The 15,732-nt window shown below is 44.9% G+C and overlaps 1 protein-coding gene across 3 annotated transcripts in view; it reads right to left on the bottom strand.

Moving 5' to 3' along the window:
- Positions 1–15,732, bottom strand: part of LOC135368626 (dopamine beta-hydroxylase-like) — a 352,228-nt gene that overhangs the window by 266,105 nt on the left and 70,391 nt on the right. The window lies entirely within an intron of this gene.

The raw sequence follows: 15,732 nt of genomic DNA on the forward strand, positions 1-15,732 counted from the left end.
TGCTGTAGGATTTCAATCCGGATCCAAATCAACATGAAAGACACACAGATTGATTGGTGCCCATTTAATGGGTAGAATACGAAGTTGGACTGAACCACTTCGTCGCAGAGAAATATGCATTTGGATTGAATCATTCTTCTAAAGAGCGCTTTGCTTATGGATCTAATAATTCCTCCGCAGAGGGATCCTCATTTTTATTGAATCCACTATACTATTTATGAATAGTTTATACTATTCATTTTTATTGAATCCGAGTAATATTTGTGCCTAAAAGCCATTCCAATGGCTTCCCGGGTTTAAAAGGGTTTAAAAGCTACTTGAAATGCATGGAAAATATAAATCCGAACTCGATACGTTTTAAATATCGACAACAACAACAACAAATAAGTTAATGATAATGAATGGGGAAATTCACCACGTAAGGTGCGGCCCACTACCCCAAGGCACAATGGGGCAGGATGAGATGGGGAATATCGACAGTGGGCTCCATTTTGATTGGATTTATTGTCGTTGGTAAAAATGGGAAATTTGATTTGAATCATGCCTTTTGTTGTTGCAAAAAAGACATATGCCTCCCATTTCCAGGAAAGATTCGCGTGTCCATATTTAGCTCTATCCAATCAATCAATCAATCAATCAGGGAAGAGAACGATATCATTCTGCATGGCAACTCATTCTGAGCATGCTATGCGACAAAGTGCTGTTTTCATATAGTGTACTATTGTGAACGGGTATTCTAGCGTTCCTTTTACCTCAACCAGCGAAATACCTCTATATATCCACTCCTGTATATAAGAAGGCATATGATTGCTCACGAGGACTCCTGGTGATCTCTACAGCAATTATTCTGCACGGTTGTGTTCAATCTAGGTTCGTGTCTATAGGCAGTGTTACAGTCCAGGAGTTTTCGTGTGAGAATGCATGGGAGAGTGGTGAAAAAAAAATAAAAAATACTCGTGTACATTGGAAACGGTTCAGATTCGGATGGCCCTAATTCGACCTGGACGCTGTACATAGCTTTGTATTGTTCGGTAGATGGCAATAAAAAAAACATGCTACGGAACAAAACGAGGAATAAGTTTGTTGCGTGTACTTTTCGCGAAGAAACATCGTAAGGTAAGCTTCGGCGCAGTAAGAAGCTTATTGGAGGTAAAGAAACATTGCCCGTTCCAGCACTACACGTGGAAGTGGTGCTATATGCAGTGGGTGGTAATGAGCCACCTGTATTATAAGGTCCCTCCAAAAATGTATTCATGCGTAGTTGTATTATTAGCTATTTTAGAATATTTTAAAATTTAAACTACAAGAAAAATAATACGGTAACAGCACAAGGATGCGTGCAGTGTGCACACTGGATATATGATGGTGCTATAAGATTTATTAAAGTCCTATCTGTGTCCCGTTTTGCCACAGAATTCACATGTATTTCTTTCGGGTACAAAAAAAGTATTCTGCGAATACGATGAAGCTACAGCGACCTAACATCAACTGGAAGACGTCTACTTTGGACTTTCTTGGGTACCAAAGAGATTCGATAGCATGCGAGGCAAGGAACTTCACCTGTGATGGTCGCAAGTCTGGCCTTTACGCCTTCGTGGATGAATGTCAATGTCCATAAAACTTTCACATGGGAAACTATTTCCTAAAAATATAGCACGACAGCAAAGCGCTTAGTAAGCCGGGCCGAAGCAGGGCTGGGGCCGAAGCAGGCGCTACCAGCACTACGAAATTCCCAAGCGGAAGATCTGTGCAAAATACATGACCGTTGACGACACAAAGCAGCAAAAATTCTGGATGGCTTCGCAAAAAAATAAAGCTCGTTTTCCCAACCAGCCGGAAGTCGTGTTGCAATTCAAAGTGTCCGACAAAAAGAGGAGCGCTGAGCGTCTCCGTTTGCGAACTATCAGCTTCCAGTAATCGTGTTAGCCGAAAATCGCGTTTGGGTCCAGCACCGGAGAGCTAAACGCCCACTTCTCTGCACGACGGAGCAACTTAGAAAATGATAGCGTACGATGTTCTCGCTTCGTGTGGGAAGAAAGATCCCGTCCAAGTCTTTTCTGCCATTTTTGTTTCGCCGCCTCCCTTAATGGTAGCTCCCGTGTGCTGCGTAGGTGGATGGGAAAATACCTGGCCATGGCTGCGCGCTAGCAGATTTGTCTCTGGCGCTCTCACGGTAAAGCGGTGTGTAAACATTTGCCGCCAGACGTCCGAGTGTGTGAGAAAAAGTACGACCGGAGGTGGAAATTTCGGGTTGAAGAAAAGTATAGCATCCCCTCAGGTACAGTACGGAGCGGAGCGCCGTTGATTGCCGGCTGTCATGTCCTGAAGATATTTGGGGCACACAGAGCGAGTGGACCTTGAACGTCCTTTTCTTATGCAAGAAAGATTCTCTCTCTCTCTTTTTGTCTCCTTCTTTTACATACAGCCGTGAAGATTTCGATTGCATGGCAGGTGTCGAAGCAGCGATACGTAAGTAGACATCAATAGACCTCTCCCTGTTTGTAAACAGATGACGTCATAGTGTTTGACAGCGATTTGGTAGAACTACGCTCGAAGCTATAGGGGCGAACAAGGTAGCGCCCGAAAGCCAGGGTCTTGAGGGGATTACGATGGTTCCTGAAAGGGACGCGACCTTCGGTACTACTTTTCTTTCAATAGGAGGCAGCGAACAAGTGCCCATTCGTGGAACCCAGCCCTCCCCTTCCGATTTGTTTCGGTTTCAGTCTGTCTACCAACGTCATGATGACGTTTCTCAGGTAGAGGTCTATTCCTCAAGACAGAGTCACATACTGCCTACATGACATATCCTTCTATCCCCTGATTCGTTCACAACGGTAGGCGTACGTTTTGTGACACTTATACAGTTACGCGAATAGTCACAAAAAAACTGTACGCCCCTCTAGTTTCCAAAGGGCTTAATCGCTAACCATCTTACAGCTTACGCTACTAACTACTGCACTACTGCTACTAACTACTTACTGCAGCTAACATCTAACCAGCTTACGAGGAGCGGGGCATTCGCCTAGAAAGTTATGTGGTGAAGTTATATTTTAAGAGTGCAGGGATCCTTCGCGCACAAGTCAATATTCTTTCGTCGTAGAAATGCTTGCGGAACATGACGAGCAGCATGCCTCTGGGTGTCAGGCAGATCGTTCGGTCCAAACATATCGAGGGGGAGGAAAACAAATTCCTAATTGAGTACGAACAGCAGAACTGATTTAAACAGCCACAGCAAGAACTGACAGCCGCTGACCGCTTTGTACAGTGGCCAGACCCAGAGTTCCGTGGCTTCCTGTGGGTGTTGCCGCCTCAGGTTCGTTTTTTGCTTGTTCCTTGTTAACGCCGCGAAGCAACTGTGACTATGAGCAACGTACAGATGTGGACAGATGGAGAGAGGACAGCAAGATGGAGCTGGGGAGGGGGGGTTAGTGTGCGTCCTGGGCAGTCTTCAGGGGGAGCTGTGCCGACATTCGTCTGGAGAGTACTCGGAAAACACAGGAAAAACCTTAGACAGCACCACCGGTGGTAGGTTTTGAACCCACCACCTCCCAGTCTTCAGCACGACCTTGGCTATCATGCACCAACGAACCACCCTCAACGTATTAACCTCATCCTTTTTTTAAAGTAATCTTTCTCTTTAATCTATCTCATCATTCTTTCACCGTTTGTTAGTTTATCTTTTATTTCCTAATCCTGTTCTTTTTATTTATTTTATTCTTATTTTATTTCTTTCTCTTTTTTCTTTGCGGAATAGCAAGCCGACGCCCCGTTTGGCTGACCTTTCCCTTTTTTTTGTTCTAATAAATATATGCCTCCCCCCCCCCCCCCCCTCGAAAAACACAGTTCATCAGAACAGATTCCTTTCGTTCTTTTTTCCTTTCTGTATAGCCCACGAGACAATCGTTCCAATTCGCATATAAGAAGTTACATATCACGCATAGCGAACTCCATAGGTCCGTTCGTTCAAGATAATAACGACAATCCATCTACGCAACCAACGCTAATGCGAGCAAAACAGTCCATAAAGGTCGTTCAGAAACGTCTCGAACAATCTCTAAATGTCGCGGAAACTACCTCCATAACTCAAGAATATAGGCGCACTTGTATGCGAAAGAAACAGACTGCCATTACGACCGTACAAGAGCTATCAAGAACGGTGCAGACGTAGCACGTCGTTTACCTGCGCGCAACGCGTCACTAACTCTGTCCTGGTACTTGGCCAGCCGACATCTGGCATCGGTGGGAACAAGGGCACCCTAATGTCCGTCAAACGCTCGTAATAGAGCCCAGGCCGTTCCCAGGCGTTGCGTGCATGTGTCAACCCCCGGTGCCTCTGGACGCGTTTTAACGGGACACGGGCTGGACAATACCTCCTGCCTCTAAATGATCGTTTATTGCGTTAGACAGCTGCCCAGAGAGGGGACAGGGAAAAAAAAAAGACACTGGCAGCGGCGGCGGCGGCTTTGAGAGTAAAAACGATCTCGTCTTTTGGTTCCCAGTATTGTTTGAAGTTCACGCCTGTTTCTGTTGTCCTGCTGGGAGATCCGTTTAATGGGCAGTGGACATCGGTGGACATCATCGGAGTTGGCGACACTGTATGCTAAGCAGGAAAGAAACGAAAAAAGAAAGGAGGACACCTTGGGAGTGTGGTTAGTTATAGCCGTGTGCTTCGACTGGCGAACGAAGAACTATGCGTGATGTCTAACGTTGATTAATCTTGATTGATTGAAAGAAAGAAAAAAATGGGGATTGTGGGGGGGGGGGGGGGAAATGGGGAAAATGTTGATTAATCTTCATGGCACATTTCACGTTCATGGCATTCACCTCCACCAATCGTCGTCTGCGATCGGTTGGATCAGTCGGACGAGAGAAGCAGGCTATATGCTAGCACATTTCCCTTCGCTACACGTCAGCTCCTGGCCTAGTGGCTGTACGATGATGACATTCCACGCCGTGACTGGGAGATGACTCGGGTTCGAATCCGGACACCTGCTGTGCTTGTCTGGGTGTTTTCCCTGAGTCTTCCGCAGACGCTTTACGAGAAATGTCGGCACAGTTCCCTGTGAAGTTGGTCCAGGAAAGGCCCCCTCCGACGTTATGATGACAGTGGAATGGAAAGAGAGTTGTTGTGGAGACAGAGCGTTTGCTAGGGTACCGCCACCGTGCGGACAGCTACTCCAGCTGGGAAAGACCTGGGCAGGCGCGACACTTGCTCCTTATACATGCACCTATAAGATTTCACATTTCTGAAGGAAGAAACATCTTCGCGTGCTTTCGCCTAATATCCCGACTTACACCTCATGTCCTCCTCTCTTCCCCTCTGGCCTCCTTTCACGCTAAACGAGTGCAGTGTAGGAAGCTTCTCAATGAAGTCTCCCTCACACGGACATGAATATCCGCTCGCAGTCAGCTCATGCACAGCGCTATCCGCCGCAATGAATGAGCGCTCTTGCGAGTAATCACCCAGAGGAAGGCATTGGCAATACAACCGACTTCTGGACGTTGGAAATATGCCCTAATGGCGAATAATAAGGCCGCCTCCACCACATATGTGCCGGCTTTTATCACGCGAGCTTTCTCACCTATCCGTGTCGTCACACAACGACTAACATTTAGGAGTCCCCACAACGTTCCATTATCATGATGTTGTTTGAAAGAATGATGGCTATAAAAAGCGAATTTGGCTCGGAAGTGAGAGTTGATTGGATGGAAGGAGAAAATAAAAAAAAGTTTCTGACGAGGTATCAACGTGATTCTTCCGAGATCGGCATCAGAACACGTTGTAGTTACATATATATTCCACCCACTATGATTTCCGTCCCTCCTTTTCCTTCATTTGTTTTACATATAACGAGCCCTAAATAACGCTTCCTGGAGTAGCCAGTCCCGAGTGGCTGACGGGACTAACATCTCCATTTGTACGAATCATGATTTAGGTCAATGAATTGGCCAAGAAACGAAGAATGAATAATAATAATAATAATATATTTTTGATAAGGTGCCCATGCATAAACAACCCGAATGTCTGGGAAATGAATGATGAATGTGTGATGAATGAAGTAAAATGATGAATGTGATGTGATGAATTGAAGAATAACGAGTGGAAAACATTCGTAAAGGGGCACTAAAGTGCAAAAATTTGTATTGCTGTGAAGGTAACTTTTGTGTTCCGCGAAGTGAAATCTTTGCAGTTAAGTGCTCCTTTAAAGAAACGATGAAGTATATGAGTGAGTACAGGCTCGGATCTAGGGGAGAGGAGGCCCTGATGCCTGACCCCCCCCCCCCCCTCCCCCAATTATTGCCGTTACATGTAGAGTCTCAATTGACCTTATAGGTAGTGTAGTAGGATGCTGTCCAAAGTAGGAACCCCCTCCCCTCTCAGAAAGATCATGGATCCGCCCCTGAGCGAGTATATAGTCTGACGCTAAATGGACCCACCCACGGGCCCTATTGGAACCGGTTAATCATGGGCATGAGACCCACCGCTAAAGCCCGCAGTGTTTCAGCGTGTTTCCACGACGACTGTTTCGAACCGTGCGCGTGCAGTGCTTGCCATCATTTCGTGCGGAGAGACGAGTTGCAGGGCCAATAGGCAGCTCTGCCGCTAGGCACTGGTCCAGGAAAAAGAACGGAACAACAACAAAGAAACGGTGTGAAACGCAGCACAAAGGGCTGCCGGTAGAAGAAAAGCGGTTTCACATTTTCTTATACGGAGCATCATTCCCATAAAAGGTACACGAAATCTTGATCACTTTTTACGATGAAGATAATGACCCGTCAGGATTCGTTCTTAACGCCATTTAGCCATGAGCTTCACAGTTTTTACGAGCTTTAACAGTGCAGTGACACCACATGTAGCGCCACGAGGAACACCTTAAAGGTACGGTTATGGAAGGTGTATTAGAATAATTAGGAGCAGATTTATACATAAGGCGAGTCATGTGTGGCGACATGCTCCAGACGTTGCAAGGTAGGACTGCGGATAATGTCGACCACCTGGCTTTGTTTAACGAATAACAATAACGAACTGTATCAGAAGAAATATTCAACATGGTACGTTCTGTTTTAAACCTTGCGGCACTAGGCAAAACCTCTCAAAATCCGAAGGTTCGATGAAACTTTCGACGACCTAACTAGGTGGGTTTAGTAGATGGCAGAAGAGCCCTCTATACGAAAACCATACGAAAGACAGGGGTGTCAAATCAAAGTCCAGCAACGTGCATGGTATCACCCACTTCAAAGGGAGAAAGGGATCGGCAATATCACGCTTTCGGAACCGTTACCGGGAACACCTTCCGGTCTACTAAAACACGCTGCTTTCCAAAAACGATCGGACGTACGGAACATCCGTAAACACCCTAACCAGCAACAGCAATACAAAACCGGAACGAGGAACACATTTTCTCACAGTAGTTGATCTGCGTCTGCAATTAGCACCTCCGCGATAAATAGAGCGCGAAAAAAAAAAAAAGAATATAGTTCCTCATTTTTCCACGCTTACAAAGATTCAGTCACGGAACATGCAAAGCCACACACGCTGAGGAAAGAAAGAAAGAAAGAATTAAAAAAACAAAAACAAAGCAAGACAAAGTAAGCATTCATATATATGATTGCTGCAACCTTGTTAGACTGAGCCCTAGACAACACGAATCGCTTATTTTGTAGGTGGATAATTGCGCCCGATAAGAAGAAAGTGCACAATCAACTCTGGCCAGTTTTCTCGCGGGTGCACGCCACTTAGCATGATGGTCCGCCGCTCGCATACAAAGCAAAAGGTGCGCCTAAAACGAGACGCATTCGTCATTACAATGCATTTTCCCCCCCTACTGGAGTCAATCTCGAGTGTATAACGGGAGCAATTACGCATTGAGTTAGCGGAAGCGAAACGAGATAAATAATTCTGCCTTTGAATGAAATCGCCCCAAAACGAAAACGCAACGTTCTTGAGCGGGGAAACAATTCTGTTTTTGTGCGCAACCATGTTTTTTTTTTCTTTAATCTGCGCGAACTGCAGGGGAAAAACATGCGTGCAAGACCTGCGAGAAAAAGACAATGGTATATTTATGCGCGGCTTTGTTTATAGCTTGTGAGAAATTGGTAGCGAGCAGAATGCTCTGCGTCTTCCTAACGAATCTTGCGGATTTTTGTTTTTTCCTCGTGCGGGGGTGTTTTGGAGGAGCAGGTATTTAGCTACGCGAAGACCACTTGTTTTCGTGCCAAAGCTGCCGTAGCAGGATGAGCGACATATATTGCTTCGGTGGAAACCTTAATGTTCGTGTAAGAAGTTGCCGCATCGTTTACGTCAGGGTCATTTCGTGGCAAACGATCTAGCCAGGCCACACGGTTGTTTCTGATGTTTCTCAAATAAATTTGTGGGTGTAGATAAGTAGTTCCAAAAGCTCTAGCTCAAATTATGTACTTCATGTATGCATGTATGTACTTTATGTAAATTGTGTATGTTTTTTTTTTCTTTTTCGTCATCAATGAATCAATTGTGTACTTCCCCCAACGTTTGAGAGAATGGGCGTGAAGTGAGAAGAAGCTGTTACACGAATTTTTGGGAAAATTTACTCGGTAGGACTTTATCCGGTACACAACCGCTAATGTGATTTTTACCTCATTAGAAGACGCATGCAGTACGGTGTATACTGTACAGCTTGAGCAGAAAAAGGCTTCTTAACGTCACACTGCATGATGCTGCGCACAAAAGGCGCGATTTGGGCTGTAATTCGTTGGCGTCGAGACTGTCTGCGGAAAGATTGAGTTAATTTTGCCGTTCAATGACCCAACAGACACCAATTACGCAGACTAATGAAAGTCAGTACGAATAAAAATTGGCATGCATAGAATAGTAGAGATTTTTCCCAGTCAAGTCCAATATTAATCACGAATGTCGTAACACTAGGTTGTGAATATGGTTAGTTAGGATCAAACTAGATTCTGAAAGTGACACTCGCTGCATACGCGGAGTAGGACGGCTTTTGTTTTTCTTTTTCCACTTCTGTTTCTGCCAGAAGTGCGCGTTTATGACAACAACTTGACGCAAGCCAACTAAGATAGCATTCAAGGCCCTATGACAATGAAACAGTTCTTCTGATCTCCGTAGAATAGTGCGCATGGCGACTATGGCCCTAGATTGCAATTATACTCGAGATAATACACAATATCAATTGCCGAACTGCCTGAACTGAACGTGTGATGAAGTGGAGAACACTGAACACATATTAATTAACTGCTCCAGATATAGTGCACCCAACGTAATGACGTCAGAGCCGCCTTGGAAAGACTGGACCACCGTCCTCTAGACTTAGTGAAGCTCCTCGGAGAATGGCCGAGGGATCTTAGACAGCGTGCGACAGCTGCTTTAATGACATTTCTTGTGGACATTGCGGCGCATCTAACTTTTTTGTCTGACTGATTTTTATTTTCAAGTGTGTTGGAGTAGCCAGCTCCTATGTTTTGTAGGAGCCACGATCTCCATATTTTTCTTTCCTAACTCCAACTCCATTTCCAATTGCAAGATTGTGTTAATGTCAATAAATTTCGCAGCTCGTGCTACTTTTTTCGTTTAAAAAATGCCAGCACTAGCTGAGAAATTCCTAGTTTAGCTGCGAAGCATTAAAAAGAAAAAAGAAACAGCCAGTGCGGGCTTGCGAAACAATAAGTTTTTAACACTTAATAAGCGTCTCTGAAATATACCACCGGCGAAACGTTCTTGTAAAAACAAAAACAAAAAGTTGAGCACAAATGTAAGGCTGCAAGAGGGGCCCGTAAACAAGAGATTAAAAAAAAAGGAAATAGAAAGGTGAGAAAGTAAGCATATCACAATCGCTAACGCGACCACGAATCGAAATGTTCCTGCTTTCCTGAACAGCAGCCTCATCTGAAAGCGAGAGGAGGGAGGAAGGAAAAGATGCTTGTGCATGCTCGCAGGTATGTTGGCAAATGTAGGGAGCAGTGTTTGGGAGGGAAACAGTGCGAGCCGTGTTTGGATGCGTGAAGCAGTCGCAAAGCGTCACACGACTTCACGCATATATTGGCCGAAAATTGAGCTGGCGGAAAATTTGGCCCCCAAAACAGTGAAAGCTCTTTTCGCGCGAGAATCCGAGCGAGACTGCACGCGTTTGAACGATGCGTATTGCGTTGAAACGATTGCAGTGCGTTTAGACTTGCGGCATGAAGGTGCTGCCGGGGGGCATCATCGAGAAGGAGGAAATGCTGGCATCAGCAAAAGGCCTTCTTCGAAGGTCCCGTGGAATGTGCGCTCTAAAGAAAGAATATATATACTGAGGATCAACTACGGCCTCTACTGCTCTCCACACTCTTAAAAGTGGCTGAGTTCTACTCCTTTTGGGGAGTACACCCTTGCCACATATATCGCTCCCCTTGGAGTGTTCCATTATCCTCGCTAAGGAGTCTCCTCACTCCCTTCATAGCTACCCCCAAAAAAGGAGTCACAAGACACCTTTTTAAGAGTGCAAGATGGCAATTGGCACAGCAACTAGACCCTAAACATCGCAAAAAAATTCCGCATATTTAGTCTCGAAAGGGATCAAAGGGGTAGCAACATTTCGTCTGAAGCTATTCTGGATAACTGTAAAATGCAATTATTTGCATCGATGGGAACCTGCATTCAAAGTTTTACAGCATAGGAGACGAATAGATGTGTAGAAAGCTGGCAACGCGAGTACCGAAACTCGTGCTCTGCTGACGTCACGGCAGGTGTCTCCGCCAGTGAGGAAGCGCTAGAGAGGTCACGTGCTCACGACTACCAATGGGAATGGCCGAAGCTCTGACGTCACAACTTTACAGGTTCGTGTGTTCAAGGGCCAAGGACGACACGTAGAAAGCTAATTCTTTTTTCCTCAATACTCTAGTGTGCAATACAATATGCATGATGTAATAAACCACATATATAAAAGTTTAACAACCCCTTAAATGATTGTGGCTATGCATCTATATACTTCGGGACAAGTCATAAACTCCTATTGGTCGACCCCGCATGAACGCCGCCTCATGAGGCCTCAGAGTCACAATGTAGTGCGGCCGCATGCTTCTATAGTTGTTGCCCGTACACTGACCATATTGCGAAAACACTGTGATGTGATGTGATGTGATGTGAGTAAAGAAAAAAATGGGGATGTAAGTTTCGACGAAGTCAAACTGGCTACCCCAGTACACTTAATACAGAAAGTTCAATCTGATGATGAGATGATGAAAACGCAAAAGGATGATGTCCAGAGACGAACAGAGATGATAATTGAGTTCAACATGTAGGCCAAAAGTTCAAGAGCTGCGCCCAAGTTAGAGTAAAGTGGCGGAATCACCGGGGGCACACACAGGACACATCACACATTCACCGTGTCATAGGATGTCCATAAGCCCGGTTGCATGCAAAAAGTCTTCAAGTGCCCTTAGCGCCTTGTCGGACGAAGGAGGACCTAATAGTTTCGTGATGTCGAAGTCTCGGGAGTCCAAACGAGAGAGGCCTGTCTCTAATGCCCTAATGCTCTAATGCGAAAACACTCGTACTCGGATATACTAGGACGGCATGCTTGTAGCACATTTGCATGCTCTTAAATCGAACACGTAAAACACGTGAATCGGCTTCCATGTCTGCTTGGAGTCCGCCATCTTGCCGTATTCCTCCGCTCTCAAAGTGCACAGCTACATACCTCTGTGACTGTAGCTCTTATGTTGTTTCGGAGCATAGTCCCGCAAAGGGGCTGAAGTTGCTCCTTTTTCTTAGAGTGTTCACGATGTACAAAAATAATTTTACAGCCGCCCGTGCACATTGGGACTTCAGCGACATTCTGCGCGTGACGACAACAACAAGACGAGTATCTGACGATTTTTACGAAAATCCACAGCCAGTTCTACAACGGCAACATTATTTCGTGTTGTATTCAACTTTGTTCTTATTCGCGAGCTTTATTTAGTATCTCGTAATATGGTCCATTTGACAGCGCGTTAAACTGCCATCGGGCCTGCCATATCCCAAACCAACCCCACCCATAATAAATGTCGCAATTTTCCGCCTTACTTCGCCCTGACGTTTTCTCCGGCGGTGATTATGGGAATCCCTCTATAGCACAAAACGTTTTCGCTGTACAGAAATATATTCGCGTCGCCAACAATACTTACGAAACCGTACGCGAGCCTTTTGAGAAACATTTTAGCACTCATTAGCTGCACTCTTATCCCGCTTTCAAAGGAATCTCTGGAGAGGAAAATGAGACAGATGTTGCCCAATCCTTCAATGTCAATGGTGGATTTTGGAACTCCTTTTGAACGGGTTGACAGAGGGAGACGCGTAATTTATGACGCCCACTGGGCCACAGCACTCACTCTTGCGCTCGAGGAACAAATTTAGGCTAACAAATAACGTAAAAGAAATTATACTGCGGACACATGTCTAAATTGTGGCACTGTATGTTAAAGTCGGTCCCAAGGGTTTTTGTGACGTAGAATTGACTTCTCTCAGGGTGGCAATTGAAAATTTTTATGTAACGTTTCGGCGTTGTGGTTCCGTGTTGGGTTAAATGAATTGAACTTATTTGCCTTATTAGTAATTCAATATGTACTAAATAGATTTTTAAGTTAATTAATTAGATTAAATTAAATTACACGTCACGAAAGTAAATTCTACGCCCAATATCTCGCGGACGTCTCGAAATGTAAGAGACGCCCAAATTTCCCTGTCTTGTTCCCTGGCCCAGCTCCTCTCTTACTGAAGTTCTTTTTTAACAGTGTATATATAGGAGCTATGCATAAGAATAACGTAGCATTTCCACTAAACTAAACCAATCCAATCCAATCCAGAAGACAAACATCGAAGCATGTACGAAGGCAAGACTCATAACTGCTCGACATTGACGGCTGGTTATGAGTCTTGTCGTGCCTTCCCTCAAACTGATGGAGATGCTACCATGGTCGAATCTACACCAACTTGCTTGCATTCTACTTTTACGTTCAACGCGTACGAAATGTGATGCATGGCTAGAAAAAAAAAAAAAAAACATTTCGTCTCGCAACAGCTTTTCAAAGTGAGCAATTAGCGTGCAAACTGTCGAAGAAAGAAAACACTTCCAGACACACACAGTCGCAAAAAAAAAAAAAAAAAAAACTTATTACCCTTCTCACTCCTTTCCTCTTTACGCCGCCGCGCTGAAGCACGAAATGCCCGGATGAATTCATTGCAGGGTGCAGTTTATAGCCTGCAAATAAATAGAGAAAAGTTACGAACACCGGCGTGGGAGCACAAGCGACGTTCGAGTGAAGATCGCGTGCATCCTCCGCACTCGCGAGAAACGGATGCTGGTGATGTGGGCACCTAACGCTCCGGTTCTATACACTTTCAGCAAAACTGCTGTTTTGTAGAGCTCCCTTATTTGCCGCTGCATTTCAGACGTCTGGGTTGGAAAATTGTAGTGTAATAATTCATCTCGCTTCGCAGCGCACAAGGGGTTGTTCGAAAGAAGAGAGCCTGCATGTCGATTTCAAATTGCGCGGATAATTATAGGAATAACGAATCACGAGCGAGGAACGGAAGCTGTCTCGCTTTAGAAACGCAGACGACATAAAACAGAATGAGGATAGGGCTCATTAGAATAAGTGTAAGGAAGCAATGGTGCAAAAAAAAAATACGTCCTTAATATTGCTCGATGTAACGATTACTTTAAGAGGCACGTATACCGAACAAAATTTTTAAAATATGTAGCGAGCGGCATCTGCAACATCAGACACGTAATAGCTATGTAATCAATATTTGCAACAAATGCGATGCAGGCACCATTTAATATTGTAGGAGGAACAAAAGCTGCAGTAAGAGCTTCCTGATATCTGTCTTCTCCTGAACACTCTCTTCTCGAAATATCGGCGACTCTCGACTTGACGGTCTCCCTTCAATCTACCTTCATCGTATACTAGGTTTTCCACTTTTCGACTAGATCCCAACTTCCCAAGTGACCCAACCCCAGGGAACATAATTTACAAGTCGTGAACCGTAAATAAAAATATTAATTTATCCACATACAAAATAGAGAAGGAAGAAAGACAACGACAGACACGACGGGATCTTTTTGTGCATCGAGCACCAAGTCAGGTTCCGCGCGCACGGTAGCAACAGGAAGTGGGGTGCGCACGCGCCCGTGATGTCACATCCGGCAGGGTATAGCATCCGCTTTGTAGTCGAGTCTAGTGCGTCCACCAGGTGTCTGAGCATAGGTGGACCCTGTCATTAGAGCGTTTAAGAAAGCTAATTAGCTCTGCAAAGCTGCCCCCGTAACCCTTCGCGCGTCACTGGTCAAGCGAACCGCGGTCAGCCAGATTTTGAACGATAGCTCTCGCTTCAAACGACTGCGCTCCGTCCCCTTTTGTTTTGGCATTAGAGCCCCCAAAACGGCTTGTTTGCATTTTATTCTTCTTGTGGCGTGCCAAACTTACATGAAATTCTAGAATAAGGAGGAAAAGAGAGAAAGGTGAGGGAGAGAGGTCGTCCGCGTGGGAGTCAGCAGAGGGGATTAGGCAGGAAATAGAGTTCGAAGGAACAGGACTTTCAGTGGACTTGAGTCACGAGACATTTCTCTCTCTCAAGGTTATAACCAAACGTGTAACTGTTGGCATCATCATCACAGAACGTGCTTGACTTCATCTCACTCGTTGCCGAGGATGTCCAAAGTCGCGTAAAGATGGCTGTGTTAGACCTATAGAAGGCCGCTGTGCCCTTCTCGCCCTTTAGTACCCCTTTATAATAGGGAAGGAATGACACATGAATGGCGAAATGGGTGCCGGGTGCAAAAAAGGGTAAGTACCACCCGGCTATAGATATTGAGGGCGGTACCGGATACACCTTACAGGCAATAGACGTAATATAGACGTACAATAGACGTAAACGAGAGCTGCCATCGTCAACTATAAAAAGAAAGGAAAAATTAAATGTTCTACAGACGCTCATTAACCCCTTTCAGCACCGCAGGGGCATCTTTTAAATTATCGCGTGTAGGATATTCCAGTTTGTATCCTTCTTTGCTCTCTTAACGGCTGTATGTGGGAACTTGGAGTAACATAGGAAACTCGAAGGGAAAAAAAGAAAAACGCTAGAAGGAACGGACACGCACTATATATACACTTCCGATCACGTAGAGGGTTAACAACTCCAACCTGCATGGCGGCTGATAAGGCATTTTGCGGCTCTGCGTTTTCCAACTTGCCGCTTATTATAGTTCACGTAAACAGTATCAAACGTGAAACGCGTAAAGTTGTTTATACTGTAATTTACGTTAAAAAATCGAAAAAAAGAGAAGAGAAAAGGACGGATGCAGAAAAATGCAGTCAAGTGCTGTGATAGCGTATAGCAACCCAAGCAGTACAATGCACGGAAAGTGCGAGTGCGTAGCGGTGGACGGATAGATCAAGGTTGTTTTCTGCATGGGCTGCTCTGCTAAACAGATCACCGGACTGATAAGGCATCTCACATCCACCCCTTTATACGCGAACGTTTAGTACGTTGTGATGCTATATAGGGAGCAAGATTGTACTTATACTGGCATTAAGCTATTCGCATCTTATCTGCTCGAACATCTCGTTCCTTCTTTTTCTTTTTGTGATAGCGTTGCTTTTATTTTTATCATATACAACTCGTTTATGTTGCTCAGAGGATTGGATTGGATTGGATATGAAAGGAAAATATGGACATATTCCAAATCGCGTTTCTGGGTGGAACAAGAGAGT

This window comes from Ornithodoros turicata, chromosome 9, assembly GCF_037126465.1.
Source record: "Ornithodoros turicata isolate Travis chromosome 9, ASM3712646v1, whole genome shotgun sequence".
In the NCBI taxonomy this organism is placed as follows: domain Eukaryota; kingdom Metazoa; phylum Arthropoda; class Arachnida; order Ixodida; family Argasidae; genus Ornithodoros; species Ornithodoros turicata.